Source organism: Astatotilapia calliptera, chromosome 12 (assembly GCF_900246225.1).
Source record: "Astatotilapia calliptera chromosome 12, fAstCal1.2, whole genome shotgun sequence".
Classification (NCBI taxonomy): domain Eukaryota; kingdom Metazoa; phylum Chordata; class Actinopteri; order Cichliformes; family Cichlidae; genus Astatotilapia; species Astatotilapia calliptera.
The window spans coordinates 28,483,848-28,510,894 of NC_039313.1; positions in this window are offsets into that span (position 1 = coordinate 28,483,848).

Here is a 27,047-nt window from a genome sequence, read left to right on the forward strand (position 1 = left end):
ATAGAGATTTTTGTTGTTGTGTGAAACCGTAGCCTAAAGTTTATGCTGTTAACTCATAGTTATGTGACAGTGTGTTATTTTATGGAATAATTATTAATGGCTTTCTCCAGTGTTAAATATACTGCATTAGTTCATCAAATATCAAATAATGTGTATTACATTCCTTTTTTGAGTAAAGGCCCCAACACGGCATACAGCAAAGTATACTTCTGTAGATTTCTCGAGATGCCAGTGGGTACACTGTGTGTGGGGATGTTTATATACATAGTAGCACATGAATGAAGGATACATGCTCTGGGATACATAGGCATACATGCTAGAAGAGCTATTCTAATGCACTTCCATGCAAAAACAAAAAAAATGGAAAACGCACAAAGCCTGCCACTTTCAGGGGATGAAGTGAAAATGAAATATAGTTCAAGTAATCAGATACCTTCTCGCATGGATGTCACCAGTGAATGTCTTTCTCTGTGTTTGTTCTCCTTTTCTTTTCCCCTTTCTCTATCTTTGTCTTCAGCTTTCAGCCTGTCAGCGTCAACACCCAGAGTAATATCAAGAAAAAATATTTTCACTTTGATGTGTGCCATTTTTGTGTGTATACGTATAGGCACCTGTTGTGTGTGTGTAGCATTTCTGTGAGGGTGCATGAAAGCTGTAAGATATATTTATGCATATGCATGAGTGTCTGCATTAAGAAAATGTGTTTTTCTATGTGCAACTATTGTGCAAGTTCTTTGCTGTAAATAGCCGCAACTTTCCTTGTATGTACAAATAGGTATCTGCATATCACATCACATCACTAAGACATAGAGCAGGAACACTCATCTCACATTTGCATCCCTCAGAGCTACACTTCAATATTTCTGACTGAGTGGTACAGTATGTGGTCCACTCAGATGGGTACTGGGATCACACTCTGCCCACAATGACCACATTTTCCAAGGGGAGAAAATAGGGAGGAAAATGGCAAGAAAGCATATTTTAAGATATGCACAGGAAACAAACTAGTATGCTGTGTGCAGTTCCCCATTACAAAGTTTGCATTTGTGCACATGAGTGTGAATAGATCTTTGGTGTCAAATAAGGCCTGTAAGCTAAAACTGTGTATTGTTATATGTGAGAGTGGGGCTGACAGATAGTTTGCCAGCTGTATGTGTGTGAGTCACTGTGTGTGAGAAACAACATCCATCAATTACACTTACCAAGTGGCCCTCTGGATGTCAGGGTCATTTTCAGCACATTTTCCACACACACTGTGGATTCATATTCAAAAGCGAAAATGTCTAACCTGATAGTGTTTTCTAACTGAAGGGTCTTGCAGAATTTGACCGCTTGGCCATTTATTTATTCTAAAGTACACTAGGTAGCAAATTTACATGTGTCTTTGTGAAATAACAGGTATTTAATATTTGTGTGGTGATGTAAAAACTATTCACCATGCTTGTTGGTAAACTGCAGTAACAAATAACATTATCAAGAAAGAAAGCATCTATCAATATTGTGCAGTAGTTTTACAGGTTCACAGAAAACTGTGGTTTCCCCATGCAATTACCTCAACTTCTCTCATGTGAGTGAAATCCAGTAAGATATGGATAATGTATTGATGAGCTGGCAGGTTAAAGACTAGAGCTGGGCGATATGAGATTTTTTCATATCACGATATGTTTTTTTCATTTCAGGCAATAACGATATATATCACGATATAAGCCAAATAACTATATTTGTAAGATTTAAATGTGCCGTTGCTCACAAGTAAAATGTGAAATAATCAGCAGCTTGTTTTGATTTAAATATTTATTTCCCATAATAAGTTCAACAGGGTAGATGTACTTAAGGAACATGAAACTTTTTCAGATAAATAAAGGCAAATATTGCAAACTACACAAAAGGCAGCCGCTAAAGCGTTTCAAAATAGAACAAACAAAACAGACTACTAAATTGTCAATTCCACTTAGAAACAAAATATTAATTCTAAAAATAAATCTTAGTTTGTTTTACAGAAGAACAGACAAAATTGACTAACTTTTGTCAATATCAAATAAACTGAGAACTAAAAGGAAATTCTCAATCTCTCCTTGTTTTATAGCTTAGCTTTTCAAACAGTTTTAACAGTTACTTTAGTCTGACAAAAGCCGAATGACGAATTAGCGCTTCCAGTCAGAGATTGAGCATGCACCGGTTTATTGCATTTCCAGACTTGTTTTCGGCACAATTTATAGTCCGCGCTACTCTTTTTGTCAGACTTGAAATAGCCGAAATACCTTCACACTACGGAACTTCTCTGGCTCTTCCGTTCAACAATCTCTCCGGCATTGGAACCATCATCTGTTTTCTCTTCGGTAACCTTCGGTCACGCTCTCGGTTGATTTTTCTCTAGTTGGCACACTCATTTCCTCCGTTACCCGGGCGGCAAAGTGGCTGGCTGCTTCCCAAAACAAATACACATGTGCGGCTTGGCACTTGTGCTGTACGTAACAAGTCACGTGACGTGACGCTGTGGCTGTGATTGGTTCGGCTCTGCACTACTTAATTTGGATTGGCTGTTTGTTTGTTTTTTTTAAAAGGACAAGAGCGGTGAGGTCAAATCAAATCAAATCAAATCACTTTTTATTGTCACATCACATGTGCAGGCACACTGGCACAGCACATGCGAGTGAAATTCTTGTGTGCGAGCCCCACAAGCAACAGAGATGTGCAAACACAACAACACAAACGAGCAAAATACAAGAATGGCCAACCTGAAACTAATAAATATATGTACAATATATAATAGTGTATGCATTTCTGGATGTGTATACTAAATATTTTCCTACGTGTGTGTGTGTGTGTGTGTGTGTGTGTGTGTGTGTGTGTGTGTATACACATTTTTACAAATTAAATAGTAAAAAAAATAAATAAATAAATAAAAAAAAAATAAAAATAATAATAATAATAAAATATATAAAATATACAGAGTTGAATATGTGCAAAACAAGTGGCATTTATATACAGTGTGGAGTGCATAATGTTGAAGTTCCAGTAGTGAAGCTGAGGTGTCTATGACGTGTTCAGCAGTCTGATGGCCTGGTTGAAAAAGCTGTCTCTCAGTCTGCTGGTACGGGACCGGATGCTGCAGAACCTCCTTCCTGATGGAAGCAGTCTGAACAGTTTATGGCTGGGGTGACTGGAGTCCTTGATGATCCTCCCCGCTTTCCTCAGGCAGCGCTTCCTGTAGATGTCTTGGAGGGAGGGAAGCTCACCTCCAATTATCCGTTCAGAGCACCGCACTACTCGCTGGAGAGCTTTGCAGTTGTAGGCGGTGCTGTTGCCATACCAGGTGGTGATGCATCCAGTGAGGATGCTCTCAATGGCACAGTGATAGAAGGTCCTGAGGATGCGGGGGCTCATGCCGAATCTTTTCAGTCTCCTGAGAAAGAAGAGGCGCTGCTGCGCCTTCTTCACTGTTTTGTTTGTGTGTACTGACCACGTAAGATCCTCAGCCAGATGTACTCCAAGGAACCGGAAGCTGCTCACTCTCTCCACAGCAGCGCCGTTGATGGTGATGGGGGTGTGTACTTCTCTGCACCTCCGGAAGTCCACTATCAACTCCTTTGTCTTTGCGACGTTGAGGGTGAGATGGTTGTCTTGACACCAGTGGGTCAGGGCGCTGACCTCCTCCCTGTAAGCCGTCTCATCACCGTTGGTGATAAGACCCACCACTGTAGTGTCGTCCGCAAACTTCACAATGATGTTGGAGCTGTTAGTGGCTGTGCAGTCGTAGGTGTAGAGTGAGTACAGGAGAGGGCTCAGTACACACCCCTGTGGAGCACCAGTGTTCAGTGTGATGGGGGATGAGGTGATGCTGCCCAGTCTGACCACCTGGCGTCTGTCAGACAGGAAGCTAAGGATCCAGCTGCAGAGGGAGCTGCTCAGTCCTAGATCCTGCAGTATTCTGTCCAGCTTCGAGGGAACGATGGTATTGAATGCTGAGCTGTAATCTACAAACAGCATTCTCACATACGTGTCTCTCTTCTCCAGGTGTGACAGGGCAGTGTGTAGTGTCAGGGCTATGGCATCATCAGTGGACCTGTTGTGGCGGTATGCGAACTGTAGAGGGTCCAGTGAGTCGGGTAGTGCAGAGCAGATGAAGTCCCTGACCAGCTTCTCGAAGCATTTGCTTACGATGGGGGTCAGGGCTACAGGTCGCCAGTCGTTCAATGAGGAGATGGTGGAGGATTTGGGTACAGGGACGACAGTGGCCATTTTGAAGCAGGCTGGGACTACAGACAGAGAGAGGGAAAGGTTGAAGATGTGCGTGAACACTCCAGCCAGCTGAGCCGCGCATGACCTGAGGACGCGGCCGGGAATCCCGTCCGGACCAGTAGCTTTGCGTGCGTTCACCTTCCTGAAGCACTTCCGCACATCCTCCTCAGACACAGTGTGCGCACTGACGTCATCCGCGGTGCGCACACTGTCCAGTCTCATGGTGTTCGCTGTGTCGAATCTAGCGTAGAATACGTTTAGATCCTCACACAGAGAGGCCGTGGTCTGCGGTGTGCTGGTTTTCCCTCTAAAGTCTGTGATCGTGTTTAGTCCCTGCCACATACTCCGAGGGTTGTCAAACTGTTGCCCCACCCTGTCCCTGTACTCACGTTTGGCTGCTTTGCTCGTCTTCCGGAGTTGGTAATGTGCGTGTTTGTAGTCCGATGTGTTCGCAGAGGCAAAGGCGGTGTTCCGTGCCGCGCGAACATCTCCGTTAATCCAGGGTTTTTGATTTGGGAAGGATTTGACTGTTCTGGATGGGACGACATCTTCCACGCATTTCCTGATAAATCCACAGACTGAGTCTGTGTATTCATCAATGTCTCTGGCGGCCACGTGAAACATTTCCCAGTCCGCGTGATCAAAACAGTCCCGCAGCGCAGACTCCGATTGGTCCGTCCAACAGTGCACCGCCCTCCGGGTTGGAGCTTCCTGTTTCAGCTTCTGCCTGTAGGCGGGCAGGAGCAGGATGGAGCAGTGATCTGATTGGCCGAATGGGGCGCGGGGGAGGGCTTTGTACGCATCCCGGAAAGAGGTGTAACAGTGGTCGAGTAGCCGGTTTCCACGTGTGTTGAAAAGGATGTGTTGATGGAGTTTTGGTGAGACTTTCTTCAGGTTTCCCTTATTAAAGTCTCCGGCTGTGATAAACGCTGCCTCTGGGTGTGCGGTTTCCTCGCTGCTGATCGCGCTGTACAGTTCCCTGAGTGCACGGTCAGTGCCGGCTTGTGGGGGTATGTAAACAGCCGTAATGATCACTGCTGTAAATTCCCTCGGTAGCCAGAATGGCCGGCACTTAATCATCAGGTACTCCAGGTCCGGTGAGCAGAAGGATTTGACCGGGTGCACGTTCGCATAATCACACCAGCTGTTGTTGATCATGAAACACACACCACCGCCTCTGCTTTTCCCAGTAAGATCCTGTGACCTGTCCGCGCGGTGCACAGAGAACCCCGGCAGTTGTATTGCGGAGTCCGGTACTTTGTCCGATAGCCAGGTTTCTGTGAGGCAGATCACGCAGCAGTCCCGCATCTCTCGCTGGAATGAGATCCGTGCCCGAAGCTCGCACAGCTTGTTCTCCAGAGACTGCATATTAGCCAGTAATAAACTGGGTAACGGTGGTCTGTAAGTGCGCCGTCTCAGTCGAACCAGAACGCCAGATCCTCTCCCTCTGCGTCGGCGTTTGCGGCCTCCAGGGCCAGAGAACAAAGGCGTCTCAGGTGAGATGAATGGGGGGTCTGCAAACGGAGCGTCCGTGTTGCAAAACTTGAACTCCGGAAAGTTATAAGAAAGTCCGTCTTTTATGTCCAGTAAGGTTTGTCGGTCGTACACAAGGAGACAAGTGCTGCTCGTGAAAAAATAAAGGAAAAGTAAAATTAAACACAGAAGAAAGCCGTTGCTTGGGGGAGCTCGTGACGAGGCTGCCATACTCGGCGCCATCTTGATAAGATTTCGCAATACATATCGTTATCGTTCTATTGCCCAGCTCTATTAAAGACCATTGAATATCATCTTATACTGTGTTAGACATTACTCTTCTCAGACGCACGTCCTTTGGGTTATCTTTAGAAAATTTCAGTGCAGCATTTATGTGTGAAAACAACTCAGGGATGGGCTGCTAGGGATAACTTCAGACTTCCTGTTTGACCACAGATTCTCATTTTCAGGATGGTATTCTATTATTATAACTGGAAAAAAATTCAGCTCCTGTGACCAAGCCTTATTAGGCAAAAATGAATCAGTGAAAGAGCTGGTTGATTTGATTGATTGCAATTACAGCAGAGTGGAGCCTGCACACTGTTGGCCACTACTGTTGTAAACAATAAGCTATTTACATCGATATTCAGCTTTAATTTGCAAAATGTGTAACTTTACCCTGGAGACTTTTTTAGCTTCATGTCTATATCTTAGTGTCTTATTGGTTAAAGGTACTCACGATATTGTCAAATAGCGGAAGACAATTACTTTTTTTGGGTCTAATTTAGAGAAACCACACTTTGAGTTGTTTTATTATCATATCAAAAGTAGTTGTTTTTGAAAAAAACATTTATATAAAGCCCCCTTAGAGCAAATTAGCCATTTTATCTCCTGAACACAGAGACAATGAGACAACTCTTGACATAGATTTTAGATAAACGGATCAGTTATTAGTAGCTGTGTCACAGGCAGTCAAATCTGCAATTGATGGAATCAATTTAACTGAGCAAATCAAGCTCTTTAACCTGGAGATGATTCTTGTAATTAATGTTCACATTTTACAAACGCACCAACACTCTGACTCAAGAAAAGGAGCAGCACCCATTTATTTAAGACTGAAAGAAGCTCAGATTCTCTGATAAAGTTCCAATGTGCTGCTGGCCTGAGAGAGACATTCACTCACTTTTACCTGTTTGGTTAAATTTAGGTATCAAAAACTGCATTTGTATATTTAGGCACTGCCAAGGCAGCATTTAACACCTTAGAAATGAGGACACACTTTGTTTTTGACAACACAGGATCTCATAATCTGGGAGGGAAAACAAGTCTTGTCCCAGCTCTGGTCTTTTTTTTAATTAATTTATCTTTTTTAAATCACAGTCCTTATTAAAACCAATCATGGGTCAGTAAAAATGAAAAAAGGTGCTGCACGGAAAATAAACAAATAATGGTTTTAAAAATGGACTTACACCTGTTGTAGATTCTTTGGTATTGTTACTTTAATCTTAGGTTGTGCTTCTAATAAAACTTACATTAAAATATTACACTTACACTAAAATTCTAACTAGTTAACGCATTCAAAATAAAAGGGATCTGGTGTTATTAACTTTTGTCTTTTTTCTCATTTCCTATGAGTACAGTTTGGATACACAGGTCTTTAAGTTGATACTAATCATACTTAAAAAAAAATTGCAATTAATATGAATGATCCCTTCAGATAAGCACAGTAGTTTAATTATTAGCGAAAGTTTAATCATAGATATTTTAATGATGTACATTTGGGGCACATCAATTATAAGAAAAAAATATAGTTTAATTGAACCCAATGTCGTTATCCATTCTTCGTGATCACTTGCTGTCTGACTTTACAGCTACACAGTTACGTGTTTTTCTGCCTGCTTACTTAATCTGTTGAGGTCTCTCATGAGGCCGCTATCTCACTCTGAAGGAAAAGCTGTATGAAGCTTTGGAGAAAAATTTTTTCCATTTTGGTGGAAGTAAGGAAAGCAAATAAACAACATGCAATTTGACTGTTGTTTTAAGGCAATTTTTCAGTTACTCTCACAAGCTATGATTCTGTTTGGGTTCAGTCTTGTTCAAAAGTGTATTTTAATGCAACTTAATAATATTAATTATCATCATTAGCAACGTCATCATCATCATCATAATTATATATTTAAAATATCAAACAACTAATTTTCAGTCTTTATGAGGGTTTACTGTTCTTTTGAGTTTTTGGTATTATTGTAATTATTTTAATCCCAGCTAATGAGAAAACTCCTTACTTCATGTTTTATTTTGACATTTGAAAAATGTCTGCAAAAATTGCTTGACATTTGGATGTTGTTGTTTTTTTCTAAGCTAACATTTACTTTTTCATTGTTTTATTTTCTTAGAGCTTTTCAGTGCAATTTTTATTTCAAATACATATGTATGTGAAAGACATATACATATGTAAAAGAGAATACATTTATAGTATATATGCACGGGCAGGCTGTGGCATTTGTATGCTAATGGTTCTCATGTATGTAGCTTTAACTATGTGTGAGACACACTGGGCAGCAGTAGAAAATACATGCTGTGATTTCTACATTGCTCTGTCACAATGAAGGTGTTTCATTATCACTGGTTAGCACACACAGCATGTGAGCAGGCTTTTGAGAGGGGAAACCGAAATGAATGTGATGACACAGCTCAAGAAGAAAAAAAAAACCTTAACAAATATAGCCAGTGTAAGGTCAGTTGTGTTTTAGCCTGCCTTCCACCACTTCACTTTATTTTTGGTAGATAGTAAACAATAGAATTCCTGTTTCACCAACTTTTTAATATTCAATATTAAGTAATATATTCACAGTTTTATATGGATTACCTTCAAACAATTAATATTAATAAGTGAGAAAAGAAACAAAAAATATCTTTTAGGAAATAGTTTTTATCGACTAATGGTTAAATGAATTTCCTTTCCACCTCTTGCTTGTCAAGTGCTCTTTTTGCAATATTTCTTTTTCAGTTTTTATTTTAGAGTTTAAAAGCAGTACAGTGGTTAAGACTGTTGCCAATACAAAATTCTACCCATGTGGGTTTTCTACAGGAACACTGGCTTCCTTCCACAGTCCAAAAACATGCAGTTATTTAGGTTCATTGGTGATTCTAAATTGTGAATGTGAGTATGAATAGTTGTCTCTGCATTAGCCCTGCCACAGACTAGTGGCTTGTCCAGACTGTGGCATGGCTGCCTGCCTCTCGCCATATAGAAGTTGGAATAGGCTCAAGCCAAAACACAACCATGAATTGTATAAGCAGAACAAAAAGTTAAATTTTTGCCCATGCCATCAGTTCCTAATTTAAAGCATGTGATTTCCAACAATTGTATTTTTATAATGATGCTTGACTGCACATATTCTCCCCCATCTGACAACCTTCCTCCATTTGAGCCCCCTGAGAGGCAGTTTTTATTAGTCATGTTAGTCATTGTTACAAAATTAAAATACTGATACAACATACCTATACAAATAATAACCCACCATTAGCCTAAAAAAGTAAGTCCGTTTGATTTAAAATATACATCTGAACTCCATTAGACCCATAAGCCTGACAAGACAAATTATTATGTAATTATTGTGTTTTTTTCCCCCCAGAAATGTTAGTCCTCATCCTCTCTCTGTAGTCAAAAATATCAACTTGTTCTGAATTTTTGTGAACTTCATCGATTGTTCACCATTTTTATTGCATAATTTCATTTTCAGCAAGTCATTTTTTGATTATTATGAACTTACAACTGTGATGATGTGAAGATGAAAACACACATCCAATCACTGTGTGTGTCCAAGAGAACCAGATGTTTGGCGCTGTGGGTACTCCACAATGCAGTGCTTCTGAGAGTGGACAGTTCATCGGTACAAGGAAGATGAAAGAATGCATCAAAGTTTGTGTCTGAATCTACAAGACATGACTAGCACCATACTGTGTATGTGCATGTGTGTCTGTCTGACCTACTGAAGAGGCAAAAACAACAAAGAGAGCCAGAGATGACAGAGTTAGTTTGTGGGTGATGTCCTGAATAGTTTGGATAGTGAAACCAAACTAACATTCTTACATTCTGTTTTTGTGCACACTGTATTTGGCTGGGAACTCAATGCAATGCTAGAAACTTTCATTAGCGTAGAACACTGTATAGTTTAACAGTCAGTTGACAGACAACGGCCTCAACTCATGTTTCTACACAGATTCTTACTTTTCGGTTCATGCTTAATCGTGACTTCTTGCATGAGACTTTTATATTCTTTTAAGTAAAGCCACTGGTTAGGGACTGAGCATGTATAGATTCTTTCAGTGATTCTTTTTGAGAGGATAGGGATGTGTGTCAGGTTGATAAGCTTGGTTTTAATGAGATCAAGACAAAGTCATTTAATGGGTCAAAAATCTTTAATCATTTTCATATGTGGTCTTTTCTAGCGGGTTTGTATAGTTCACATGAACAGCTAAATTAATGATATCCTGCATCTTGAAATTTGCTCATTTTCAGTCTACCAAGCCAAATGGATAAAGTTTAATAACTGAAGAATTCCCAACTATGTGTTACCGAAACTGCATATCCCATTTCTTCAAAATCCAACGATTAAGAAACTATCAGCTTCACAGTCAAATCACATTCAAATGTTTTCTTTTTATATTCTAATGCAATCAAGGTTAGAGGCTTTGCCCTTTACAGTAATACAACCATGCAGCTGAGCAATCCAGTCCATAACACAGAACAGCCATGCTTAAAATCATAAAAGAGTGTCAGATTGAAATGCTTAGACAGTGAAGTAAGTTACACTGTGCAGGTGTGTGTGTGTGTGTGTGTGTGTGTGTGTGCCCCCATCTGTTGTGAAGCTTCGGTTATCCACAGAGAAACAGGTAACACAGAAAAACCCTGTATGATGTTTTGTTGGTTAAAGAAAACTTCTATTGTGTGTGTGTGTGTGTGTGTGTGTTTGTAGGGCTGAATATTGGCATCCACCTGTGACTGAGCGTAAGCATGCTTTTCTGGCTTTGGTTGAGCATCCGTGTGCGTGCCTGTGTGTGTGTGTGTTTGTATTTGTGTGCTTGTGGGCTCCATATTTGTGTATGTTTGTGCATGTACATGCACCATGAAACTCTACTGCCAAATTCATTAAATTTGCATTACTCAGCCCGATTAGAAATTGTGCCCTCCCTCCTGCAGAGAGATGAAAAGATGAGTGAAGTACCGAAAAATATCACTGAGACAGGAAAAAATGAGGATGGAAAATGAAGGGAGACAACAGTAACCTGAGGGTTAGACAGGCATGCTTTAACTAGAAGGCTGAAAATGATTTGACTTTCACAGTTTTTTATCAACAACACAAGTATATATCTATACTGTGAATGCTACTTGACTTTGTTGGTAGTTGCATAAGTGATGAAGGCTGACTATAACTATGAGAACAGAACATTACACTATTTGAAAAACTGTCACCTAAACAAATGAAGTCAAAATAAGAATTTCTTGGATCAATCTTTCCTATATATTTCTTCTCACACAAACTCAAACTCATACACACACATATAAATATATGCATGTAACACATTGTCTTAACAAAAACGTTTTGTGAACATAAAATACACGCTCACTAAGATCACTTAGCAATAAAACAGAAATAAGAGAAAAAGTTAAGATAACACAAAAACGTAATGAAAATTATGTAAGTGGAAAAGAGAGGAAAATATTAAATATCAAACGAGAAAGAAGTAACTTGTTTTTAATGACAAAAGTCAGAGGGAGAAAGGGTGAGGAGAAAGAAGACCAGAGAGGGAGGTGAGAGAGAGGGAGGGATTGAAACAGGAGGCTCCAGATGGAAGGTTTGCGTTGCTGGGGCGGGTTGCCGAGGAAGTCATTAAGCAGCCATTTCATCTGCGTCTGCTTGGCTGGCGAGGAATCTAATTGCATCTGAGGAGAGGAGAGGAGAAATGCCAAAGTACATTTAGATCAAAGATAGAAGACACCAGAGAGCCTGTAGTCACCAGACCCCCCCCCCCCCCACCCCACACACACACACACACACACACCATCTCATACTCTCACACTGGCTTGCTGTCTAGCTTTCTTCCCCTCTATCCCCCTCTCTTTCTCCCCTTTTTTCCTCTCACTCCAGTCCAAATCTTTCTCACTTTTTCCCTAATTTTCCTTCACATTTTTCATGCTTTTACTTCCCCATTTGATTTTTCACTATTTTCCAAATTCCTCTTCCACCCTCATCTCTGTCCCCTCAGCTCTTGATTCCCTCTTCCACCTTGGCTCTTGCCATAGTAGAGAGTGAGTGGGTGGTGCATTGTGGGATTTCTTTTCTGGCTGATATTCCCCCTAATAGCTCTAAACACTGTCGCACATCACAGTCATTAGCAATACAAGTGATTCTTTATTTTACTCATTCTAGAAAGCTAAGAAGCCATAACGCTCGCTCTTACCCTTCCTTTTATCTCATCCTCTCCTCTCCTTTTTTTTAAACTCCCAGATTCCTTGATTTCTGTATCTCCCAGCCTCCAATTCCCCTCAAACACCAGTGTCAGCTGTAACTGGATTTTATGCTTATGTAGGCAAGTGGTGTGGTAATGGCCTGGCAAGGCTTGTTACTTCTATTTCATAATTTTGTTTTGTTTCTCTATTACCTTCAGATTTCTGCCACGTCTTTCTCACAATGTTGATTACTGGTGAAGTTTCTGAGGAAAACACCAATTAGAGGAAGGTTGTTTGATAATTCAAGGCTTCGGTTTAAGAAAGAGTTGCATTTATTTATTTATTTTATACTTGTGTATAGAATTGTGTCTATTTGTGTGTGTCTGTGTGTATGTGTGTCTGATAACTACAACTTGCTGTAATTGCTTTGCGCAGGATTGGCCTTCCACTTTCACCCTAAAATGAGAAATTGCTTCTTGCTTTTAACCACTAGAGAGATGAGATGGTAGATAGGGAAGTTAGAAGAGAGCTGGTGGGAGGAAGGGGGAGTTATTGTGTCCAAAATAATTTCAGCCTCTCCTTAGGAGCCATTAAAGCCATTTATTTAGTTGTAGATGCAACAAGTGGAGCTTCTGCAGTGGGATCCAGCTCAGCACAAACAAAGCTTTGAGAAGCACTACAGAAGTTAAGTACCACTTTGTAATCATGAAGTGCTGCTGCAGCTACAGTACATCTACACTGAAACCAAGCCAATCAATGATTCTAGAGCAGTTCATTTTCTGGTAAACTCGGGAAACACATTCTAACTTAAAGGCACATCAGCTGACAAAAATTGATCACAGCTGCTTGTTATTGTCATTATTCTTTACAAATACTGAAGCGGAAGAGAAAATCTGTTTAAATGGGAAATTGCTGATGAACTGGCTAACATATGGGGTACACCCTTAACCGCAGATTGATTTGCTGCTGTATCTCTGCACATTTTCTAATCATTTCTGTAGTGTTCACAACTAAGTCAAGTTGAATTAATGATTACAGTTGATTTGACAATACAAATAAACAAATAAACCTATTGGGAAAGTTGTTATAAACCTGTTGCATTATAATTTACAATAGAAACTCCTTTCAGTTACAGCTCATTCAGTAACAAATCTAACATTACAAGCATTACAGGCCATTTCAAATTTCAGTAATATACTTTCTTTCAACCATTTCTCCTTATATATCTTTCTGTCTATCTCCAGTACGCAGTACTGTCAGGCCCAGTAGTGACACACACTTGTTTTCAGAATATCTGCAAATGACAACTACAGAATAATTAAGACTTTATAATGTGAAGATTAAAGTTCTTGAACTGACAGAGTGGCTGTGAAAGGATGGAACTCTTTGTCACGTACATGAAAACTGGATACTGGAATTGATCACAACACATACAGTAAACTATCAGACTTTGTTGTGGAAAATAAAGAGAACAATACTTTCTTCTGCTAAGTGCAGAATCAGCTAAGTTCTTCACTGCTGAGCTGAGTTGTTACAGCTCAGCAGTGAGTCTGAAAAGACTGAGATGGGAAGAAATATTTCATTTTTAGTGCTGCTAATTAAGGAGTTTTACTCAAATTATGCATCAAACTCATGTCGACAAATTCACTAAATACTTCACTTGCCTCTCACAGCAAAACTATAAACTAAAATGGAGAGCAGAGTATTCACAGGGAGTACTGTAAGCTGCTGTACTGTATGGCTACACTAACATATCACCCTGACTCTAGAACATTCCTCGCACTTTGTTTATACAATAAAATACAAAGAACAACGCTGAATTAAAAAGAGTTACACATCTTAATTGGGAAAATTAAAGATTTAACCAAAAAAAAAAAAAAGCGGTTTCCAATGCTTCCAGGAGAGATAAACCTCGCCATAGATCCTATTATTACACTCATGTCCACAATCTTAAATTATGAATTACTAAATAATGCTGGCAAAATATCTATCTTACAGATAAAACGCATTTGTAGGAGTGCTCATTCTTACTGGAACAAAAACCTGCGTTTCATTTATACAGACACAAAAATAAAGTGCAGCAGTATTTTCTAAGCCTGAATATTACCTGTCAGTTTAGGTAAATCACAAAAAAGTAAATTTGTGAGGATATTTTAACTCAGAGACCCCTCACATTAACTCTCCTTGATATTTATATATAACGAATTCCTGTGTGTATATATATAATCAGGTAGAATCACTTCACCTCACCTGTTTAAATCATTTATATTTGAAAATTGTTTTTTTTTCCTTTTCTCGTATGAAGTATGTTACTGCACTTGTAATATAGTTGAAGAAGGTCTACAAAATATAAATATAAATGATAAAGAATAAAAGGTTCCATTATTAACAAAGAAGGCTGATTTGGGTCACAACACGATCCTCAAGGCAAAGAAAATAATACCACAGGCTGAATGCTTTTACTGACATCAAATAGAGCACATTTGTGCATCCTCATGCAAGACACAAATTACTTTTCCCTGAAACAAGCTGGATCATGGGCATTCAAAAAAAAAAATAGAAAAAAAGCAAATTGTCTACAAGATATTATTATTATTATTATTATTTATTTTTTTACAATGTTAAGAAAAAGAACAGGGTGGATGATGAAGTGTCTTCGTTTTGGTGTCTGCAGACTGTGACTGAACTGAGGTGGATAATCAGAAACTAATATGTCAGAGGTGAGAACAAAGGGATGAATTTGTGATGTAGAAATTAGAGAGAGGAAGTCTTGCAGTGTGTGTGTGTGTGTGTGTGTGTGTGTGTGTGTGTGTGTGTGTGCACATTCTTGTTGTGACACTGAACAAGTAGGAAAGCCTGAAAATGGCTAACAAGCTCGACAGCTGTTATCTTCTCATGTAAAATCAGGTTAAAGCATTATGCTGTAGGGAGACAGAGATCAACCTCCCAGTGTTTCGGAATTCAAACAACTACTTGTTAACAAACGCAACACAATATGTCGTTCACTGTGATTACAGGCGCGATGCGGGTGGTGAGTAGCATCACTGCAGGGAAGGGTGGCTCAAATGAAGCAGAGAGGAAAATGCAAAAAAGCCAAGACAGTGTGCAGGTGTCGATAAGAGAGAGAGAGCTAGCTGAGAAATAAAATGGGGTAAGTGAAAATCAGAAAGCATACAAGTGTGTATACAAAAAAAAAGAGGAAAAATGGAAGAGCAGGAGAGGAGGGTGGAAGAGGAGGCAACAAAATGTGATAACCAAACTCTTCAACCTGTGAAATAATAAAAGATATGCTGGCTTATCATTTTCCCTCTCCTTTTTCCCACTGTTCATCTCTTTTGTTCCCTTCTTCCTGCGGTGTGTTGCCAGGAGGCAGAGGAGCTGTGCTTTAATGTGCCTCATATCAGTTAGTGCTGTGATGTCTTTGTCCTTTTTTTACTTTCTGTTCTATCGCCCTGTCCCATTTTGTCACAATGAATATTAACTTTTGAAAAAAAGTTCATCCAATTTATTGAGAAAGTTAAGGGGAAACAACCATTAAAACAGACACCGAGAACAAAAATGCAGCAGATTCTTAATATTTAAGAAACTGAGAAAAAAATGTGGTTCACTAAAATTGTGGATGAAACAATTTGGAAGTGAAATCACTTTACAAGCATGTTTCATCTACATTGTTAATCTGAACTTAACATAAGTTCTTCACACGTGCGGCGAGTAACATACGTGCGGCGAATGCAGACTTGACAATGATAGACGAGTCCAGACCAGACAGAAGCTACATTTTCAGCAATTTAGGTTCAAGTAAAATATACAGGAAATCCTGGAGAAAAGGAGACAGCGTAAAACCCAAAATATCTCACCTCACTTCTCAAGCATGGTGGTGGTGGGCCTGTTAAGGCCTTGGCGTGTATGTCTGCCAACAGAACTGGCACATTGACAGAAGCAAGAGAAGAAATAAAGGCTTACAGGATTTCCAGAATCAAGAAAATGAATACAAACTCACTGGACCATATTTCATCGTTCCAAATGGTGGGGCAATATTTGTTAAATGGATCAAGTGTCCTTCACAGTTCTTTCTCTATTGAGGTATGCCTACTAAAACCAGCCAAGAAACAAAGCTCAGAGAACCAAAAGAACTCAACTAACATTTATAGTTAAGTACTACAGACTTTTCCTTATTTGACAGAGTGTCTATACCTTTGAATATACAGTTTTCTTAACTGATGTACTAATACAGTTTCCAAAATGTAAAAAATAAACAAACTAAGACCAAATAGAGGACATTATAATAAATAAGAATTAAAAAGTCCAAAAAAACTCAAAACTCTGGGTTTTTTACCCAGGATCATCACAGCATTGAATTTGACCATTTACCAAAGATACTGTCAAAGTTTATAGTTGGACTACACACTGCAATTAGTGAAATTTCAATGTATGGTAACTCAAGACAACAATCAACAATGCTATGCCACATAGCAATCTAACACAAATGTCTTGTCAGCTAAGATTCATTATTTAATTTCATACATATTTAAATTACACCATGGTAACTGTGTAAGACTTCATAATTGTTTAAACTGTGTGGCTTGCAAGTTTCCTTGATAGACTTCATACTTTATCCACATGAATCAAATATGTAATCAATTATAATTCAGTGTCAAATGATATATTCAGAAAAACTCATATTATTGCTGACTACAGCCAAAAGGAACAAACAGGGCACACAACTGCCATGGAAAATAGCTTCCATGGAACATGGCAAGAACTGAATACCATCTGGTAACAAAACTGTACTGGAGAATGGAGGACCAAGAGAATTACACTGAAATTTTACTTGCAAATGTTACTGGCTCACACCAGTGTTAATGCACAGACCAAAAGTTGTTTTTCATGTTCTTCATAGCATAGAGTCCTGATTCTTCTGAGATTTTTTTGTTAACAGTGTGTAAATATAATGTAAAAAACCCATTTAAATAAAGTATCTTGGACTTCGTATATAAAAGAAACTATAGCTACAGAAATTTTTCCATGTTCCTGCATGCATAATGGAGTGAAAGTATAATGTATAAGAAGAATGAATACTTGAAGAAATAACTTGGAAATTAGCGAAATCATACTTGAGAACTAATTTATACTTTATGCTTCAGAAGGAAAATCACTGCACTTGGAGGAAAAACAAAGGATTGTTAGATGCATTGTTAATTAATCCATACAGTTCAACATCTCCAATTCGTGCCACTGTCTAAAACTGATCAGGTGCCCTGATTCTAGTCTAAATAACATCAGGTGACTCTTTCTACCCCAAGCTACTTTGGATGTCTAAATGACTTACGCTATTTCTAGGGTCAGAGTTAGCCACCCTACAAAGAAAACTTGCAAAGCCTGTTTGCATCTTCATCGTGCTCTCGGTCAATACACCGAGCTTGTGATTATATGAGGGTTGAACTCAACTGATTGTCAGTCATTTCCTTCTAGCTCAGCTCTCTCTCAAAGTCTCACATTCTATCTACCCATCACTTGTAAACAAGATCCTGAGATACTTAAACTCCATTGCTTGGGGCATTATCTCACCCAAAAGGAGTAAACCACTGTAGGAAACAATGGCCTCAGAGGTGCTGTCTTGGCTACAAATTACTTGATGCCTTTCAGTACTGCTTTCCAACATAGCTATATCATCCACACAAAGCAGGACTGCTATTTTCAGTACTTAAAAGGAACACAAACCTTCAGCTGGACTGAAATCCTGACCACAAATATGACAACAGTGCCAGTACTTTGTGCTCTGAAAGTATATCACAGAATCCACCAGGCTTTCAAGTCTTCTGCAATTCCAACAAATAAAAAAAAAAGTAGACTAAATGGTCAGATTCTCATGTTCCTTCCAGAAGTATTGGTAAGTTAGAGACCTGGTTAACTGTTCCTCAGCCAGGATTCAGTCTGGATCATCATTTTTTTAGCAATTGCACCCTTACTCCCAGCACCCTGGAATACTTTCCCAGAGAGGGTGTGGAGTGTGACATCCCAGTAATTGAAGACCGCACTTTGGCCTTCTTTTTGGAGATGGTAACTACGACCCCGGTCTGTCCCTCCAGAGGCACCGTCCCTGACATTTATTAGACATTACAAAAGCGTGTCAGCCAAGACAGCTGCACAATGTTCAGAGCCTTTAACTTCTCAGGGCAAATCTCAACCAAACCTGGCACACTGCCACAGGGGAGCTGTTTAACAACCTTATCAATCTCCAACAGTGTACTTGGTGAGGCCTCTCTCTAGTCATCAGACTTTGCTATATTCAACCTGACACTTTCCTTTACCACTGACATTCACCAGCCATCCTTAGGTCGCTGCTACAACAAGCAGCATTTACCTTCTTACCACAGCTCCTACCAGCCACCACACCAACAGAGGCTTTATGGAGGCTTTATTCATGCAGCACGTCTTGTCATCAACCTTCCCAAACCCCACAAAAAAGCAATGATCTTCTTCTCAGAGCAATACTTTATTATTTATTAAGGGGTTCATTTGCATATATGACAACAGTCTGTGTTAGACTGCACAACTTTTTCAGTATGCCCGTTCCTTTTCTCGCCTCTCATGACAGTGCTGCCATCGTTTCGGCAGCACACACTTTATATTTTCATATTAATCCCCGTATACCATCAAAGAAAGGAGGAGGTGTGATTGTTACAGTAATCCCCCAGGATCCTTAATGGGCAAAAGTGAATGAGAGTGGAGGATTAGGGGGCTGTGACGGCCAATATATTCCGTAATTAGCCAGTTAACAGCCTTGGCGATGGCAGGATTACCCGGGTCTTAGCTGAAAACTTGACAGAGGCTACACATGACTGACAGATTGCAGTGTGCTGGTGGAGAGGGAGCTGTTAGAATGCAAGAGGGAAAAGAAAAAAGGAAAAGAGAGAAAGAGAAGGGCAATGGAGTGAGAAATTGGAGAAAGAATGAACATTTTTCTACAGTTAAACTTGTCATTTACTCTGAACGTTTGAGATTTTAGCCAGTCAGTTGATGCTTCTCCGTGGGATAGACACAAAAGGCTTTAGCAGCATGTGATTTCAATGTATGGTTAACAGTAATATACACTCAAATATATTTTTGCCATTCAAATAACATATAGATAGATCCTTTTTAACGTTTAACAATAACTATTAACATAATCTATTTTATTTCAGAATTCTCATTATTATAGTGTCATTATCCCAGTAACCCTTATGGGCATATGTGGCATCTGTATTTTCAGAGTTCCTGGAGTGGGCGTTTCTAAAATGCTAACAGACAAACAAAAACCTACCAACTACAGCCTTGACAGGAGTTTCTCAAGTTTTTCAGTTAAAACGCATATGGCATTTTAATTTCATTCATATCACCTCCTGCTAATCTGTAACTCTTCCCACAGTAAGCAAAGTGATGATTGGCCAGTACATGTCTGCTAATAAACTCCTGCCTTTGCAATGTGCTGTGCAGCAGCACACAGTGCCATAACGGGTTATTTGCACTCCATCTTCCTCAAATGCATCAGAACTCCACACTGACAGCCTGGGAGACTAAATAATGGTACACAACTCCATAAATGTGTGGAAAAAATTGAGTGACCTGCTGCACCTTCTTTAGGAATAAGACGCTGCCAGCTCTCCTCCTTGATCATAGTCAGAGACACCATTCTCATCTCCAGTGAAGATCCGTAACTCAGTCTGACAAAAAAAAGTCAATACCAGCTCTCACACATGTGCCATTTACTTGTCATTATTTCTGCCAGCTAAATGATACCCCCTACAACAATGGTGTTTTAAAAGGCCAAACAAGCCAGTTTGTGACAGCGGCATGCACCTGGATGTTTCGACTTTGGGGAGTCGAAACATACAGATGATTGTAAACCTGCAATTTTTTATAAGGAATGCAGACTCAGCACACATAATAAAAGAAGAAGAAATGGAATCACCCTTCTTATACCATATTTTCTGACCTGAATCTCATTTTAACATTTTATACTCTCTGCAGTATAAGTTTGTGATCATCAAAACTGAGCAAATATAAACCACTATAATCCCTTGTTATGCATGTGATAGAGTGCATTTCTAAGAACACTTAAGACTTTAAGTCCTCGCATCTTCAGTCTATACCAACAACTAACATCAAATTAAGCTGCAGTTCCTCTGTTACTAGCGTTTTCCCACAATCTTTGGGTCATTGTCTTATCACAGAGAACAGCAAATAGTGAGATCAGAAGCTTGATCCACCTCCCTGTAGACCTTTGTTATAATACTTGCGTTGATAATAAGATTATATAGATTGATTGCCTCAAGTATTTTTATCTTTCCAGTAAACAACCAAAAAACCTTCACAGTTGTGTCTTTCACCAATACGCATTGGATCGAGATGCAATTTAGAGCCACGCAGTGTTCAATTTATCAATGGAACAATGTTTGAATAATGCCACACTATTAAGCATTAGTAAGGTGGATGCATCTGAGAGACAGAGGACCTACATGAGAGAATTTGTCTGCTTTTATGTGGGTATCATGTTACTTTCACAGAGGAAAATCACAAATTATTTATAATGATTCATGGCTGAAGCGTAGCAGTGCTGTCTCGGTGACAACACTGTTTGATTTGGGGTAATTGAGTCTCGTATCCAAAAGCCGTGACATCTGTTTTGTTTGATGAGACTGATGTTTATTTGAGTAGCATACATATTTTAACATATTGTCACAGGAGCTCTGTTGGCTTTGCTTCACTTGACCATCCTGTTGTTTGCATGCATGCCAAATCGTTGTTCAGACAAAAACATAACATTTTAAAAAGAGATGACTTCTGTTGAGCATTGCTTTTCCTCTAAGCTATTAAGTCGTTGTGTTCTATAAACTTTCATTTTGCACTTGTAAGAGTTTATTATGAAAATGTGTAATTATCTTTGGAAATACATTGCTTCATAAATTCAGTTTGTTTGTTCCAAAGAAATGTTGCCATCCAGCTACTTATTACCTTTGCAGCTGCCAACCACAACAATGCTACATGTAGCCAGTAATGTTGCTACTGCTTTGTTCGTTTGGATATGACACTGTTTTGAGAGTTAGTCATCGCCATTTTTGCAACTACATCCAGAATTTGCAGTTAAAGTTAATTAAAAGAAGTTTTATTAACACAAGGCCAGGCCACAAAAACTGTTGACGCCAGGGGCTTTATATGGTATGGTAACGATTCAACAATATTAGAGAGAGAACCACAAAAATCAGACAGTCCTCTATGAGGTGGGACTTGGCAACAATGCAAAAAATATATATAGTTTTAACAGCCAGAGAACCAGGATCAGGGAGAGCCAGCCATCTTCCATGACCAGCCGGGGGTTAAAAAGAAAAAAAGGAGGAGGGAGGAGGGGACCCACAAAGTATGGCAGAGAAAAGAAAACTGCTTATGACATGCAGTACTGGCAGATAAAGGAAGGACATACCTTTGTCAAAAACTGACTCCAAGATTCCTCACTGTCTTACTTGGAGGCCAGGGTAATGCTAGAAAGCATCTCTTTAGACATCATGTTTCTAAGATTTTAAGGGGCTTAAAGTGCAATAATCTCACTTTTGCCCAAATTTAAGATATTTGGATATTTAGTATCTTCTGCATAGCAATGGGAATGTATGGTTGGTTGTAACACAAAAACCAATAAAACTCCATGACTAAATTTTGTGTGTGACAAAGCCGCCTCATACACATACTAGAACAAACTGATTTGTATGATTTAAACTACTAAGCCAATTTCATCTAATAACAATGATATAATCCAGTTTCTGTAGTAAAATGCTGTGATCAGTGGTATTAAAAATCTTAGCAATGTCTAATTGTGTATGATACCTTTCTTGGAGAGTTTACTCCAAACAGGTATTGTCTGCCACACTAGTTTTCAAACTTGGGTACAGCTCTATGTAAGACAAGAAATGATTGCAAATTGGTGTGAATGACCAGGGAGCAACATATCAGATATGACATGAACATATCAGACATATATTCATACAGCATATAGACCCTTGAAGGCTTTATTTTTCCTTATTTTGCATTCACACCAGGTTCCCTTACTGGGGAAACCCAAGGAACACAACGAGAACATGTAAACGCCACACAGATGAGCCAGAAGTCCTGGAAATTCAAATGAATATGTGTTGTCTTCATTTATTTTACTAAAATTCAAATTAAATACATTTTTCTGTACCGCTAATAATTAATGGAGTAATAGCTGAAAATATATTATAAATGTGTATATTCAGAAGGAAACTGTATGGAAATGAAATAACTAAATACTTCTGTGTAAAAGTAAATAAAATCATTAATAGAACTGGGAACAACAAGAACAACAAGAAAGAAAAACCAATAGTTTGGGGAATCTATTGAGAAATGTTTATCAACATCACACTTATTTCTGCTTTAAAAGACAAAGCATTGGTCAGAGTAACATAGCTCTCAGAAATGTGTGATGGGAAATAATGGAGTCAAAATATTGTCACATTGCTCTTGCTGGCAGCCAGTTCTGAATGGTTCATTGAGTTGCTGTGAGCTTTTGATTTAACTTACAGCCATAGGTCCCATAAACTGAGTACAGTAGAAACATAAAATATTAAAGCTACATAAAAAAGTCTAACACTGAAATGTGGATCAAAAGTATAGCTTTACATAACTTTTTTGACAAATAAATAAATTCCACAGGTGAAGAAAGAAATACAAATAACAGTATCACAGAAAATGAAATCTAGAGTTAGAAACATTACACATGACAACATTCAGTTGATGCAGTGAAACCAAAGAGTTTTCAGAATTTCGCATGAGCAGTGAGCAGTTTGCATGCATAGATGTTCTTTTGCCTTGTATGGCTCAAACCTTAACCTAAACTTTCTGTAACTGGGGTGTATGGCAATGTATCAAAAAGGGGGAAAAGTGAATCAGTAGTATGATACATTAAGACTTTTTTTGATAGTTTTCTGAATTCTGCTTGCATTCACTGCAATGAAGAAAAATATGACAAAATTATACAACATCATTTGGCATATTTTCTCATGAGCCTTCTCAAGGTCCCCATGGAAGCCTTGAACCTCAGTTTTAGAGCTTGTACACTGCCAGTGCCAACACCTGCTGTTTTCTAATCAGCTTTCCACCATAGAGTGTTCCCTTGAACAGGCCCTTATCCTCAGTGGACCAATTAAAAGTCTCCTCTGTCTGGTGTCCTGGTTCCTCTTAAGTTCTGACCAATGACAGATGGCCAATAGTGAAAACAACAGCAGACATCAAAAGCATAAACTGTAAAAAAAAAACCAAAAAAAAAACAACCCAACAACAACACTAGTTCCCAAATAATAAAAGAAAGAAGTTAGAAGTTAAAAAGCTAAGCTAAGGTTTCATAACAAACTGAGACGCTACAACAAGCCTATTCTATCTACCCCCCCCCCCCGCCCCACAGTTCCACAGGTGGGCTACTAATGCACCCCCACATCATCAGAGATAGAAACTGTGCACTAATAAATATATTTTTTTAAAAGGCTGGATGGACCCTCACCTCTTTAGTTTTGAAGGATGTAGCATCCAAACAGTTTCAAGGTTAAATTCATCTAATGACAGAACAGTTTTCCACTGTGCCTCGTTCCATTTTAAATAAGCTTTGGGCTGGGGATGACCTAAGCGTTTCTGGATCATGTTCATATGTAGGGATGGGTATTGATAAGATTTTCACGATTCCGATTCCATTTTCGATTCTGTTTAATAATTCGATTCTTTATCGATTCTCCTATTGATTCTTGTTTTTAAAAAAGGAGAACACACAGGTCAATTAGCTTAGAACTGTTTTATATCTTCTCTTTGAACAAGAGAGAAATTTAGGAGTAACATGGCCTTACAAACCCAACAGTGAGATCCTAAGAGATCCACAGCCTACAGCTCTTCGATGGGGTGTCACGGGGTCCCCAGAAAAAAAAATTGTAAATGTAAAATATTAATAAAATAAATATTCCCTGCCTACAATTAAACACATTAACTTACCGAAAATCGGGGGCATCTGCTGTGGCAAATGGATGCAAGCCTTTGACCACAAACTTAGTCCCTGCTCGGTGACATTTGTCTATCCTGGCCTGAAAGGAGACGCTACCTGTAGACTGTAGTGGGAACTGCCAGCATCTGAGCCAGCCAGACTCTGTCTGTCTCTCTCATCATAGTCATCTAAATGCAACGCAAAGTAATAGCAGGTTTTGTAATAAGGCAGATCGCGCTAACATAATATGCAATGTTAGCTGATAATTTACCTGCCGTATTAACGGGAGAGGGTGTGCAAATCTTACCGCTGCTGCTGGGTTGAGCTGCACTAGTCCGGAGCGGAATTAAAAACACAACATTCATTTAAGGTTATCACGTGTTTTGTGAGCAAATGCTTTTGCATATTCCTAGTGTTTTCTCCCTTTAATGAAATAACTACTTTGCAAGTATTGCAAGTTGCCCTGTTGTCATCCGTTCTCGTAAAGTATAACCAAACTTTTTGTCCATTTGTGCTGCTTAGGTGCCATGTTTCCTGCCAGGTAAATGACGCTACGCAACGTGGTGACATCATTCAAGGCGACTGGAATCGATAGGGGAATCATTTGCAAAAATGCCAAACAATTCCAATTAATTGAAACAGTGTGAATCGGTTCCCAACAAGAACCGGTTTTCGATTCCCATCCCTATTCATATGTGACTTCTTCTTTAACCTGCATTTGTCCATGGCATGTCAAACTTTGTTCATAGACTGATTTCTGGAAGTGATTTCCATTACAGAATGCATCCAGTGGCAAGAAACATTAGCAAGCCCTTGCACGCAGAGATTTCTCCAGATTCTCTGCTTCTTTTTTATAAAACACGTGTATAAGATTACGAAATTATTGCACTCTTCCACATATATATTTCTGATTTGACACATGCTATCATTATGTTAAGATGTTAATAAATGTTCCAAAACGTCCAAAAAGGTAAATATGCCGCAAACAGTGAACAATTGTGATAATTCTATTGTAATACCAGATCAACTAGAACATTTTGTGTGGGATGACTGCCCCTTTTGGATTAACTTTATAGCCTAAATATAAATGCCTTTTTGCTGCATTTGCTATGGGGACTGGTTCATTGTTAAATGAATTCTAAAGGTCATTTAACAATAAAATCTGGCTGTAACAATCTGCTTGTACAAACAACCCATGGGGTCACTTTTTATGGAAGGGCATATGATACGTGAGATCTGAATCATAAGGATTCCCGATGGTCTAGCTCATCCCAATTGTCTACTATACAGCTAAGGTTAGGTTTTCTTTTAAAAACTATCTTGATCCACACAAGCAGAAAGATTTGATTCAAAGGAAAAAACTTTCCCACTTAATCAAGGAAAACACAAACTAGAAAAAGAGCAGGGATTATTTCCAGTGATCACTTTTAAGGCAGGCATTATTAGTCTGGTACAGATGGTATCTCAGAGATAAAAGAATATCAGGTTCCACATCTGACCCAGTTAAACTATATTTACCATCAGAATAAGGGACAGATTCACAGTTTTTGAATCCAGACATGAAAAAGTTCTTGTGACTTGTGATGTGACTGATGGGGAAGAGTCTACAATCTTACTTCTGTGCAATAACACATTTTACAGTTTATCTAAAAAGCTCCATTCTAGGTTCAGACAAAAAGATATGTCATTAGTAGACCATATCTCTTAGTGCATTTATACAAGCCATATATGTTTGTTGTGACTTAATGGTCACAGGGACAAACTAGCAGAGTGTATGATACTACCTTGTGTTCAAAAAAGCCTAAAGAAGACAACAAAAAACCCACTGCTGCTGGTCCATCTCTGTGTCATGTCCAAAACAATAGTCTGGTTTGTCCCTTTTTTTAATCCAACTTTTCTTTTCAAGTGCCATGGACACATTTTGGAAACTATTATACACCAGGGAAGAGAGTAAAACTCTATCATCCCGGTCTTCTTTTTTGATGTGAATCCATTGTCAGCTACAATAGAGTGCATAGAATTTTAAAAAATGATTTGTTGTGCTTGGCGCTGGTTCTCCCTCCTGATGGCCTACATCTTTTGAATCCCTTTAATGACGATAGTGTGTTATTTTAGCCTGGCACCGGACAAATCTATTGGGTGTCTTTGTGTTCCCTCAACACTCTTTTCTTGATGAAGTGGAGAAGTAACACAAAGAAAGAATTTTATACAAAAAAAAATAAAAATCCAGCAGACCATTTAATATTTATTCCTCTTTTGAGTCTCAGTTGGTCTTTGTTACTCCAGAGATGAAGCTGTATCATGTTTCTGATTTTTCAAACAAAGCTACCACTGTGCCTTAGAGGAGCTCTAATCATGTAATCTGTTGCTTTGCAAATATTTCCGTTGAGTGTATTACAGTCTCCCGTGTTTTCTCTGTATGCAACAGAGGGACTACTCTCTACAAGTCACCTTGGATGACAGAAGATGTCAAATGAAGAGTACTTCAGGGAGTGAGATGGAAAAAACGAACGGCAATGTAAAAGAGGATGGAGTCAACAGGAGGATATCAGACAAGAATTTATAATAAAAAATACAAGAAGCGAAGGCATTAAGGAGGAACTGACCAGAACTGGACAGCTACAGATGATGAAGAGATTGAAATTGAATTTATTGACAAGACAGCACCTTGAGGAGCAGCATCTGGTTTTCAAGGAAGTCCAAAATACACAAATACAAAACTGAGAGAATACAAATGTGTGTGAGAGGAAGCTGAACCATGGGGCAAACGAGAGAAAAGACAAGAGAACCAATTTGCTTGAATTCAGGTCTCTTATAAAACAACATCACTCATTTCAAACTGTGAGGTTCAACAGATTA